The 12,921-nt window shown below is 53.1% G+C and overlaps 1 long non-coding RNA gene across 3 annotated transcripts in view; it reads right to left on the bottom strand.

The window, feature by feature from the left end:
• The window catches only part of LOC306645822, a 59,460-nt gene extending 47,355 nt beyond the window's left edge, over positions 1-12,105 (bottom strand). For 2 of the 3 annotated variants that reach the window (XR_013759736.1, XR_013759737.1), the window contains exon 1: positions 11,976-12,105. This is a non-coding gene — a long non-coding RNA (uncharacterized lncRNA). The remainder of the gene's footprint in view (positions 1-11,975) is intronic. The other variant, XR_013759738.1, reaches the window with a different exon arrangement.
• Between the last annotated feature and the right edge of the window lie 816 nt (positions 12,106-12,921).

Genomic DNA, 12,921 nt, shown 5'->3' with positions numbered 1-12,921 from the left:
CATTTAGCAAAGCAGAGCTGTACAGTGACTGAAGCACTCTCCTCGGAAAGCAATTGAGAAGCCACGTTTCCCTTCTGGTCCTGGGGTGGGGGAAGATGGGTGCAAGCAGACACATTATCCCCCTCTTCACCCCCAAGCAGCTTCCGTTAGCCATTTCTGGTGCCCTCCCTGTCACAAGTTCTGACTAACATAATTGTCCCTGTATTATTACATTTCCAGGATATTTGGCGCCCTCACCTTGACCCGTATGAACCACTATGGTGAGGTAGATAAAACCCTGACCTCAAGAAAGCACATTCCTAGAACGCCAGCTGTGGGCTGGGCACAGGCCTGGGGTTTTCAGGCCAGTTCTCTTCCCAGATCTCCACCGTGGTCCTCCTCTGTAGGTATCGCCATCCTCATTTTACAGGTGAAAAACCGGAGGCTCAGAGAGATGCAGTCACCGGCCTGAGGTCCCACAGCACAGCGCAGGACCCGGGCCTTTTCCAGTTCTGCATTTTCTTAGGAGTCCTTTCTACCTGACCATTTGGGCCCCACTTCCTGGGTGGTGCAAAGAAGCGCCACAGGTGTAAACCCCTGGGCCTATCTACTCGGAAAGCCAGTTCTTTCTCCCCAGGCCGGTCAGAAACCCTGGGGTGGGGGAGCATTACTCACACCTGCAGACCAGGTGGCCTTTTGGGGGTCATCTCTCTGCAAACCCCAGCTTCTCCAATAGCCCCTCTCTTCCCAGAGACCAGCCCCTCACTCTTTCACTACTATTCAGCACCAGTTCCCCAAAGGGTTAAAAGTGGGAACCAAATAATTTATTTCAAGATCTTCAAAAACAAATTCAAATTTTTTTTAATTATGTCAAATTAAGGCCATTAAAAGTTAAGCTGTGTACCAAGAGCATTTTCCTGGGAAAGGTGCTGTAACATCATTATTTCTCCCCAAAACGCACTTACTGTACATTTCTCAAAGCCATCAGCCGTGATTGAAGGCTAATGAAAAAGCTGTCCTGCGTCAGTTTATTCCTTGTATCCATTAAGAATAATTACGGCTGAACAATTTTTGATGCCTGTAACCTTCGAAAGCGTTGCTAATGGCATTATAAATTGCTCCTTGTCCAATGACTACGGCGAGATGCTTAATTCAAAGGCGCTCTGTCAACAGGACTGATTTGTGTGGCTAATGAGTGCGTTTAAAACAACAGCCTCGGCTCATGCATCCGAATGTCAATAAGAGGACGAGGTTCAATAAGGAGGCTTGTCCGTAATAATTAGCAGGGACAAGCGCTCTGGATCAGGCCCATTGTGGCTTCACAGCCACGCTCTCAAGACATCACCAGCATCCCTGGGACCCGCCCGGGCACAGCTCTTCACTCCTGGGCTGAGGTTGGAACCAGGGCCCAGAAGACCAGGGCAGAGGAGAGTGGCGGAGGATGAGATGTCACAGGCCAGGGTTGCGAGGCAGTGATAAGGAGATGACTAGCTACCATCCCTCCAGCACTTAGTCATCATGTCTGCAGATATCCATGGAGCACCTACCAGGGGATAAAACACTCAAGGGGACAAAGGCAGACCCAGGCCTCCCCGAGATCCCCGGTGGGGCCAGCAAACAATGCACTAAACCCTACCCGGAGAGGCTGGCAGGAGTCCCACTGGGGAAAACAGAGAATGTGGCAAGAACAGCAAACTGAGCATCAGAAGCAGTCTGCAGCCAGGGGAAATGGTGTGTAAGGTGAGACTCAAGCATCATTAGGGTTGGCCAGGCAAGGAGGGGTACACCCTGCCATTCAGAGAACAACCCTAAGGAGAAAAAGGATGGGAAACAAAGGAAGCCCCACCTGCTGGGATGGTGGGAGGGGCCATTACAGGGGTTGGCAGAAGCCTAAAGGGTAGGCGTGCAGGACAGCAGAGCCTGGGCCACCATGCACACAGGGTGTGGGTGAGGGGGTGCATGGAAAGCATTGAAGCTTCTCAGAATGCCCTCTCCTACCCCATCCTCAAAGCCTCAGTGCCAATGCCACCTCCTGCAGGAAGTCTGCCCTGCTTTCTCCTTGCTTTCTCATTAGGCTACAGCCCCACCCCCTACCCCCCCGCCGCCAGCACCAAAACTGCTCTCATCAGCATCTCCTTGTTGCCTGCACCTCAAAGACAGTCAGCTCCTCAAGAATAGAGACTGTTGCCATCTTTCTCTTGCCCCAAGGGACCAACCACAAAGTTGGGCACAGATGGCCCTCAGTCAGGGTTTGGTTGCTGCTCCATTTAATATTTTCTGGTATTTCCACTGATACTGAGATTCCCATGATAAGCTTTTAATTACACGTTCATTGGAAATTAGGATGGGGAGGAGTGGGAATGGGAGAGAAGATCCAGGGTAGGAGGAGGTGGTCGGAGATGAGACCGTGTGGCCCCCAGCGCCCCACCTTTGTCCTAGACATGAGCACACAGCATGTTTGATCGACAGCACACCTAGCAGGTGCAAGGTCCCCAGACCTGTGCAAAGGAGGACGAGAAGGAAGGCCTTGGAGACCGAGCTGAGGCCTGAAAAAAAAGTCCAACGCTTGTTCAAAGCTGCCCTGTCTGGGCGCAGCACAGACAGGCAGGTGGTTAAGAAGACGCATGACTGCATGGGAGGACCCGACTGGAAAGAAAGCGGCTCAGAGCTCAGGATTAGCTGCCTGGGTTCAAGTTTCAGCTCTGCCATATATAAACTGAGGCTTTGAGTAAATTCTTGACTCAGTTTCCCTCTGTGCATGATAGGAATAATAACAAAACCCACCTGTTGGTGCTAGGGTGAGGACTGGAGGAGAAAACGTGCGTAAAGGTTGTGCCTAGTCCCCAGCGCTCAAAACCTACTGGTGTTCTTTGATGTGCGGAAGCTAATTTACAGTGGGGTTGCGGGGAAGAATGGAGTTACTGTATACTAGGTAGAGGGCAGTGAAGGGCCGGGAAGGGTATGGGGGAAGGAAGGCTAGGAGAGTGAAACAGACATTACGACCTCTCGTACATGTACGGCGGCAGGACGTATGGGATCCTGCAATATGTACAATCAGAAAAATGGGAGATTACACTCCACTTATAAATGATCAAAATGTGTAAATGCATTCTACTGCTATGGACAACTAATCAGAACAAATAAAATTCTAAAAAAATTTTAAATGTACTGGTATTACTGTAGTCATTATGTTCTCAGGTGCAGGATCTGCTACGGAGACAAAGATGCAGACAGGTGAAGTCACTGGTACAAGGTCGCTTAGTCCCCTCATGCTAGTGAGACTGGCTCCACACGCACCCAGCACACCTTCCTCTACCCCGCGGCCTCCCCAGTGCGGGGCAACTGTGTGCAGGGGCGGGGTGTGTGTGTGTGTGTGTGTGTGTGTGTGTGTGCGCACATGAGTGTGTTTGCAGGAGGAGGGTATGTAGTGTGGATATGGCGGATGCAGTCACACACCCCTGTGTCACAGGTGGGACTGTGTCCCAGGACAACCCAGAGCCTGCCAGGAGGGCTCCAGGTGTTTGCCTGCAGGAGCCGAGGGGAGCAGACGCGGTGGGGGGCACTCCCTTGCTGCCTGTCCGCTGACACCTCCCGCTCCGGGGGCTCTCCAGGTGCGGAGGCAGAGGGCACGTTCAGAGGATGGGCTGTCAGGATCTGTCTCCTGACTTTCGATGACAAGTCTCAGATCCATATCTCAGCAGAGAGGTGCGAGGGAAATCCTGGGAGGAAGTGATAAACGGGCTGTGCGCTCCAGTCAGCCTCCAGAGACTTGTTCTGAGAGCCCTTCACTTCTGCTCCTGCCTGGGGAGGAAACCATGTCTAGACTGAGCTCCAGACGCCAGGCGCTTGGGCATCCTGAGCTCTGCCTCGGTGGCTGGGGCACCATGTTCAGTCCTGCTGGGGCAGGGCCTCTCTGCAGCATCTGACCCTTCCGGCTCTCTGAACACCCCTCCTCCTCTGGCTTCCATGACGACTCTCCTGAGACCCTTTGGAATCTCTGGCCAGGCCTCTTGGTTCCAAACGTGTGTTTCTTCCTTGCCTTTCTCCTGACTGTCCAGCTTGCTCTCACTTCCACTCCAGGCTGTCCTCTCTCTCCTCTTCTCCCTGAGTGGACTCCTCGTACGTGGCCTCATGTCCCCTCCAGGCTAGTGCCCCTCATCTTCAGCTCCCACAGGTGCTCCTCTGAGCTCGACCCACGGACCAGCCACCCTTTGAACATCTCCTTTGAACTGCTTCCAGGGACCACAGGATCAAGGTTTCCAAAGCCAGTGTCCTCCCGCTGGCTCTCTTCCCTTGTCCTCCACCTTACAAAACACTACCACCATCCATCCGGTTAACCAAGCCAGAAACTGAGAAGCAAGAAAGACTGGGCTTAGATCCAAGCTCGGTCCCTTACCAGCTGTGTGAACACCTCAGGTACTTAACTTTTCCAACCCTTAATCTCCATGTCTGCAAATTGGAGACAATAGCAGGTTCCAACACATGAGTAGTTGTGACGTGTGAATGACTTCATACGTACAATGTTAGAAGAGTGACCCTGTGTCCTATTAGTCACTGCTTGGGTCAGCTTTACCTAAATCTTTCTGCTTCTCTTCTACCTTATTGCCAACATTTATAAATAAGTTCAGGACTCACTGTAAATATCCAACTATTCTCCCTTCCATGGGTCTTGCCCCCTTCATTGAACAACCAGAGTAGGCTAGAGAACAAATAAAATTGTAACCCTTCAGTGGCTTCTCGTTACCATCCTAACAAAGTTCAAGTTTCTGAACCTCATTTTGTCAAAACTGAAGCCCTTCGATGATTTTAGGTCTTTTGTGGAAGTGCCAGATAGCAACATGTGGGAGTGTGTATTGGAGTAAAATCATCCATTTCCTGACTAGGAAACAGAAGAAAGGAAGAGGAAGGGGCGGAGGGCCTACAATCCCTTTTGAGGTCATTCCCCCAATGACCTAAAGACCTCTCACTAGGCCCCACCTCTTAAAGGTCCCACCACTACCCAGTAGCATCACCCTGGGGATGCAAGCACATGAGTCTTGGGGGAACATTCAAGATCCAAACTATTACAAAATCCATTTTTCAACTACTGGGAGCAGGGCCTCCCTCAGGCTTATGCCCCCTCCCTGGGGTGCCTACATCTAGGGACTGGCAGATGTGAGACGTAAAGACCCAGCTCCCTTACCTCAATTCTGCCAACTCTGGCCAGCTCAAGTTTCCTGCGGGACTGACCAAGACTTCTGGGACCAGCCAGTCTCCTTCCCTGACCTCCTCATAGATGTGGTTCCCTAGAACCATCCCTTTGAAACTTCCCCACACTAATCTCATTTTGGAGTTCACCTTCAGAGAACTGATGCTTCCCAAAGGACCCTCCTCCCCAGACTGGGTTAGGTTTTCTTTCTTGGCACACCGCCCCAACCCCCCACCTTTGTCAGAGACCTGTGGCCCTGGATAAAATGACCGCTTTCCTTGTCCATCCCCCAGAAAGCAGAAGCTACCTGAGAGGGACCACACTTCTCATCTTGGTCTGCAGCACTTGCTTTGGGGCCTGGAAAAGTCCAGGATACTTATGGGTTTTATGGAGCTATCTCAAAGAGGGGCTTTTGATGTGGCTCATAAAACAAATTACCAGACACCCCTCTTTGTGGTTACCACAAAATAGCTCTGAGAGTTATCCCAGAGCTTCACTCCATCCTTGAGCCCGACGGTTGTGGGAGGCTTGGGGATGAGGTAAGAGCTGGGGAGATACCTGAGGAAAGGTGGGCAACGGCAGGAGATCAGGGAGGAGATGTAGGGTCAGGGGAATGAGGTTTACTGGGGTGTGCCTGGGAGTCACATGACTAGAAAACACCATCTTTGACGGTGACCTAGCACAACAGCCATGCTTCTATGCAGGCATATGCTTTAGTCTCCCCTATTCCGGATGCTCCCTAAAAGTTTGCTCAGTAGCTCCCACCTGTCCCCAGGAGAAAGCCCAGACTTGGGTCAGCCTCACGGGGACCCTGTCAGCTAACCTCACCTGCTCTTCTTACCACGCCTCCCCGGTATGCTCCCGCTCCTGTCCCCTCCTGGAACACACCACCCTGCTCCCATGAACGTCTCCTTGCATCTGAGCCAGCTGAGCCAGCTGGGGACATGACTGCGGGTGTGACCTTGAGCTCTCTGGGGCACAGATTGAGAGGGAGCACCCTGGTACCTTTGGAAAGCATGGACTTAGGGACCTGGTCAAAGTCTCCAGAGATGAGGAAGAGAGAAAATGTCACGGACTAGGGGGTCAGGGTCACACATTGTCATCTAGATCCCACTTGGAGGATGGGGACCCACAGCCTTGACACTGCCTCACATCAAGTGAACACAGGCCACCTGCCCCAGCTTCTGACAATCAATAGTGCCTCTCCTTCACAACACCCCTGAAGTCAGGTGTGAGGCTGACATTGTTTTACAGATGGCACCTGAGGCCCAGAGGTCTCCTAAGGTCCCTCCAGTTCCAACATTCCTTGATTCAGTGCCTCTCCCCAGACCTCATGTAGGGGGCCCGGTTGTGACTCTGGCCAAGGAGAGCCTGCATGGACCACTCCTGGCCCTCACGCTGCGGTCCTCTACGGACAGCCCAAGTCCTGTCCAAGGAGAGGCGTCAGGACCAGGGCAGTCATCTAACCTCCAAAGTTGACTGGCACTTCGAGATGCAGCCAGCCGGCCCTTCAGTTAGGACAAGGCGTATGACACATGCAGCCCCATAAACCTCCCAGGGGCTCTGAGGCCAACCTCGAGATGCCATTTACGGAAGAGCTGACATGGAATGTGTAACTGGGTTTTGGGAATTGCTGAGTGCCACAGATACGGGAGTTATTATTACTGCTGTATTGTCATTCTTACATATGGTATTTTATTTTTAAGTGCGGGGTGGTTCTTGGCATCCCTTTGTTCATAGAAATATATTCAAGAGTTAGCTTGAATATGGAAGATTTCAAATAAACCATTGAATAGACTCTGTGATTACTTTTTAAGCCATGGTTATTTTTATTCTAGAAAAATCTCGGACTTAACAGAGATTGAGGCAAAAAGATAAATGATCAGAATGATTTTGAAGTTTCTGTTTTGTTTTTTTTTTTTTTTCAATTAGCAAATATATTTATATCCTCTAAATCATGAAGCAGGGGTGGATGCCGGGGATGCACCTGGGTGTGCGTGCGTGTGAGCACGTGTGTGTACCGACATACCTTGGCTGTAATGTCTAAATTTTAAGTTCCCCAAGGACGGAGACTGTCTTCTTTCCTGTCCCCTATACAGAGCCTGGCACATGACTGATGCTCAATAATTACTTGTTGAGTGAAAGAAAGTGAAGACAGTCGGTCAATAAGAAAGAGCTGATGTAGCAACCTTCCCCTGGGCAGCATCTTGACAGGCCGTGACCTTCTGTCAGTTACCAGCCCCGAGAATGGGGCAGAGGAAAGAAAGGGACTGAATTGCTAATGCCACAAATCTGCAAAGTACCAGGAACCATTTCCCAGGGTCCTCGTGGACTCCACACCCCATCAGAGGCTGGCGGCCTCCGCACCCCATTAGAGGTTGGCTTCCTCTTCTCTCTCCTCCCCCACCCCCACCCCACACAGAGTCACTCTTCAAAGGCCACCACTGCCCCTTCTCCTATGGTCATCTTCAGGGCTGTGTCAGTCATTTCTCCCCACGTGTGGGGGTGCCTGTGTGTGACTAGGAATCAAATGGCACCAGTAAGCTCCATCCTCAGCCCGTTTTATTTTGAACTCGTGATCCTCCTGCCTCGGCCTCCCCAGTAGCTGGGATTGCAGATGTGAACCACCACATCCCCTCCCCACTTTTTAAAGACCTTAGCACTTGGCTCTCAGATCAAATCCTGTAGGGCTCAGAGTTGGGACTAATGGTCTGTTTGACTCCCTGGACTCTCAGGATCTCAGCCACAATAGACTGGAAAATAGCCACACTTTCTTGGGGCTCCTGCCATCAAGAGGAGGAGTCTGTTTTCTTTTCATTTTTGGGGGGTGGGGACCAGGGATTGAACTCAGGGGCACTTGGCCACTGAGCCACATCCCAGCCCTATTTTGTATTTTATTTAGAGACAGGGTCTCACTGAGTTGCTTAGTGCCTTCCTGTTGCTGAGGCTGGCTTTGAACTTGAGATCTTCCTGCCTCAGCCTCCTGAGCCGCTGGGATTACAAGCGTGGGCCGCTCTGCGCAGCACGAGGAGTCCATTTTCTTACTCTTGATTTGGGATAGCCTTTGGCTCACTGTGGCTCATGGAATGAGGCGGAAGGGATGCTACACACATTCTCAATCTGGGGCTGGCCAGAATGGGAAGAGATGCCACGTCTGGTCACCCCCAACCCCAGCAAGGGCTGAGCCACCCCTAGACATGTTGAACGAGGCTGGGACCAGCTGGCCCCAACCAACACGCCAGGACCCCTCAGACCCACCAGGGAGCCCAGCCTAGACCAGCTGACCTCCCGGAGAGGCTGGATGCAGAGCGAGGATGAATGGTTGCTGCCGTGAGCCTCTGGGGTGTGCTTCGCGACCTCCCAGAGCTGCGCTCCAGCACTCCATGTACTGTGCTGTCACCCAGAGCCACACACCCACCCACTCTCTGACCTGGGCCCCCAAGCCTCCGCTCCCTCGCCCTCTGAATCTCACCACTCTGCTCTTGGTCACCACCAACCCCTGCTTCTCCCCCAGCCCTTCCCCCTCGCCCTTCCTTCTCTCCCCTCCCAGACCCCACAGTCCCTCAGGTCACACAGCTCTCCTGCCAGGGCCTCCCATTGCTTTGACCCTCCCACAAGTTCACGCCCATCCACAGGGGTCCGCTGTGCCCAGCAGGCCTTCAGGTTTTCCTGGCCAGCTTCCTGTCGTAGGGCCCTCGGAGACCTGTCCAGGCCTTCCTCCTCCCTCTCTCTCCCCATTCCCTGCACACTCCACAGCTCCACAACCTTACTTCCTATTTCACCAAGAAACGGGCCAACATCCTGCAGCCACCTAGAAACAAGCCCTCCTCTCTGATGTCCCTGCCTGTTTCCACATCAAAATGTCCCCCTCCTTCCCACCTAAGACTTCCTTCCCCCCGGGCTTCCTCCTCCAGGATGGCCAGGGTGTCAAGATGTCAGGACCATAGGCTTCAGTGTTGGGCCATCTGAGTGGGCAGAAGTCCCCTGCCCACGTGGCCTGGCCCTGGGAATGAAGGGCCCCTTCCTCTTCCAGTGCTGGATCTCCTTCTGTCCCTCTGTCCCTCTCCTCTCTCCCTCTTCCCCTGTGTCTCCCTCGGACCTCAGATTTCCAATGCGTGGGGTGGCGGGACACACACGCTGTTACTGAGTGGAGCCCCTGGGACTGGGAGAGGAGATGGGAGAAGGTGGGAATCCAGCCAGGGACTGGCACCTTCTCGCCAGGAGCCTGGGCTCAGCGGATGGTAAAGCAAGAAAGGACGCGGTCCAATTCACATCTGAGGTAAATCACTATGATCAGGGCGAAGAGAACGTAGTGAGCCCGGAGACAAAGACACGCAGGTGCAGCTGTTCAAGGGTCCGCTGTCCGCAAGAGCGAGGCAGCTGAGGGAGCAAGAAAGGGAGGCGAGGGGAGACCAGAAAAGATGCTCAGCAAGAGGCAGAAAGGAAGGAGACACAGGTACAGACAGACACAGCCCCCAAGAGACACAGGGAGGACGGAGAGAAACAGAAAGGAAAGCAAATGAGGAGGGGAAGGAAAAGGCAGAGACACCATCCATGCAAGGAAAGTGTCAGAGAAAAGCCTGGAACCGACCCTCCCTGGTGGGCCGCACTCCACCCTCTCGGCTGTACCTGGAGGGGGCAGAAGGGGGTAGGGCCCTCCCCACCCCGGCCAGGCCCAAGCACCCAGTGGCCCAGCCTCCCCCCTTGCTCCTTCAGAGGCCGGCATCTGCAGTTCCAGTCTCCACAGGCCCAAGCCTGGTTTGTCTCTGGGAACATGCTCCAGGTGACCAAGCTGGGGACGAGTCTCATCTGAGTAGTCCCGTAAGGCCTGAGTATGCGTGTGTGAACTGGAGATACGACTGTGGACTCATTTCCCTCCCATCCTCCTGAAAGGATGGGACGAAAAAGCCAAAGGAGAGGAACAAAAACTCATGTGGAATAGGGTGGCCCATCTTTGGGGAGGGAGGTCACCAACCACTCCCCAGCTCCCCAGCACAGCTGCACCTCCTCAGCTCCCCTCCCACCCCAAAGAGGTTAAAGACCTCAGTCAGGCTCTCAAAGACTTCCCTTGCTCCTCAGAGAGAAGCCACAGCGTCCGGGACCTCCTTCAGGCCAGGTTGACAGACTCACTCCACCTCCCACTCACTGGGTGACCCAGGCAAATCACGTGTTCCGAGTTCAACATTTTTCATCTCTGATGTTGAATTACTAGATGTCACTTGTCAGAGTTGAACAGATCTGCTGAGTCATCTGTGTGGAAAAGTCCTCCAAAACAGAAGATTGTAGTGCACAGGTAATATCCAGGTCAACGAGGAGATAATGCAGTCCCTCCTCCAACCTGGTCTCCCCCCAGGGTATCAGACCTCACAACCTAAGACCTGGTCACATCCCCCTTTCTGTGCAAGGCTTATCTTTCCATGCAGACAGATAGAGGAAGGATCAAGGCTCAGAAGGCATACAAGGCCTTCTAAAGGAAATAGACATTCAAGATGCATCTCAAAGAGCTGGTCAAGGCTGGAGCCCTCTACCAAGCCAGGGCCAGAGTTGGAGTCAGGGAAGACCTGGAGAGAACAGTCAGAGGGTTCCCCGGTAGAAACCAGTGACAGGTATGACGAGAGCCTGGGTCATTTCACACTGAAGAATGGGTCTTGAGACCATCGCTGGGAGAAGCATTTAACTGAGGGTCTCTATCCAGACCCCAAGCAGAAAAAACGTCAAAGGACAAGCAACCTGGTGATTGGAGGCTTGAGGAGGGCCCTTACTTATGTGGGAAAGCCACACCCACCACACCAGATTCTCAAATAACATAAGCACCCAACTGGCCACACTTGGGCTGGTGGGGGCAGAAGGCCTGAGACAAGTCTAAGGAGGAGCAAGATTCTGTCCATAAACATCTCAATAGCGTGATTAACTGAGCATCGCAAATTGTAACCCTTTCCTTTAATGCACTTTCCCTGAATTACCGCAGGAGCCGCCAGCCGAGGAGCCCGTACAAATTGCTGGAATGGGCAGTTAAGCGGGGAGGTCGGAGGTTAAATGAACACGGTTGTTTATGAAGACACAGCCCGAATCCATTTGCATTTTAATATTCTCTCAGTGAGACGGAAAGCCACTTTGAGGACAGCTTGTTTGGAAATCCCATTAACGGGTTATTTATGGGGCTCGTGGCTGCGTGACCCTTGCCCTTGTTTTGTTAAACATGAACCAGACATGAATCAGACGGGCAGCGGGCTAGCTGCTATTGTTTCCTGTAGCACGAAATGTCATCGGATTCAATTATTCTGAGGCTGACACTTTCTGAATTATCACCCTCATAATGCTCAATTTTCCCTTTTTCCTCCTTTGGTCAACCTGATTATTTCTGTCTTTGTAGAAAGCTCACTCTCAGATCAGCCGCTTCACTGCCATTGGCTGTCAAGGGGCCGCACGAGGCCCCGAGAGGCCGCCAGCCTGGGAGATGGATGGCGCTGGTGGCCTTGGGGAGGGACCCACGCCCTGGACAGCTGGCAGACTCTGCACCCCACTTTTGGGCCTGGGCATGAGTTCTGAGGACTGAATTCTTGGACTCTGCCACCAGGATCTCTAAAAAAATCCTTTGATCAACCTTAAAATTGATTTCTTTAAAAAAATAATAATTACTTGGAAACTTATCGTAAAGGCAGAAGAAAGGCAAGAAATGAACAGGTAGTGGAGGTTTCTGTGTGAAAAGTTCAGTGAATCAGAAAGGTTGGGGACCCCAGGCTTGGGCCCAGGGCCTGGGCCATCTCTACCTGCACCTTCTGCCCCAACGCACTTGCCAGGCCAGCACCTGCTTCCGGTGGCTTCTCTCTGACTCGGGAGGCAGGGTGTGATCTGTATGCCTAGCCAGGGCTCTGCTTTTCAGCCCCACATCCACCGCCATGCAGCAAAGCGCCACTGGCCTGCTAGGCCCAAGCACCCGAGCTGGGCACCAGGAGACGCAAGCCAATCAGAACGGCCCCGTCACCTCTGCCCTCTCCTCTCTACCCACCCATCATCTATGCCCTCATTTCAGAGCAAAGAGCTTCAGAGGGCATCCCAAAATACATGGGGACATTGTGACCTAGAGAGGGACAAAGCAGCTCAAAGTCAACCGTTTGCTCAAGAGAGAGCTGGAACTAGAACACAGAGCTTGTCCCCTTGGCAGGTCCCGGGGAGGACACAGTCAGCCAGCATGGCTCTGTCTGTCTACAGTAAAGGAAATGCTGGAGCCCAGGGAAGACCCCTGAGATGGGGGCCAGGGATGACAAGACCAGTGACAGGGGAGGCAGTGCTGCACCCCATCCCTGAACAACTTCTACAAGCCCCTGCCTGGCTCCCCTCCTTCTGCCTTCCTGGCCTGAGGGCCATCTCTAGCTGCTGGGGTCCCCTTCGTCACCTTTAAGGTAATGCCGAGAATTAACACCACCCGGAGCAGCTCTCGACAAAGGACTTCTGGGATGTGGCATGATAATTACCACGGGCCCCTGCACCCCGGGAGAAGGTAATCCTAAGGTCCATGATCTACACGGGCTCCCGGGCTGCCCTGCAGGACAGAGTTTCCCACCGAGGCCGTTGGCTTGACGCTGTACCCTTTCCTGCCTTCCCTCCCTTCAGCATCTCGCATCCCCACTCCCACCTTCACCTCCCAAGTGCACTATTTGTACTTCAATCTTCGTCTGGGGGGCATCTGGCCTCAGCAGTTGGGCCACTCAAGGCTGAGCCCAGAGGGGGTCAACCCCGGGCTCCTGGGCCCG

The sequence above is a fragment of the Sciurus vulgaris genome (genome assembly GCF_902686455.1).
Source record: "Sciurus vulgaris genome assembly, chromosome: 1".
In the NCBI taxonomy this organism is placed as follows: domain Eukaryota; kingdom Metazoa; phylum Chordata; class Mammalia; order Rodentia; family Sciuridae; genus Sciurus; species Sciurus vulgaris.
Note: the sequence above shows the minus strand (reverse complement) of the source record. Positions and strands in the feature narration are given on the sequence as shown.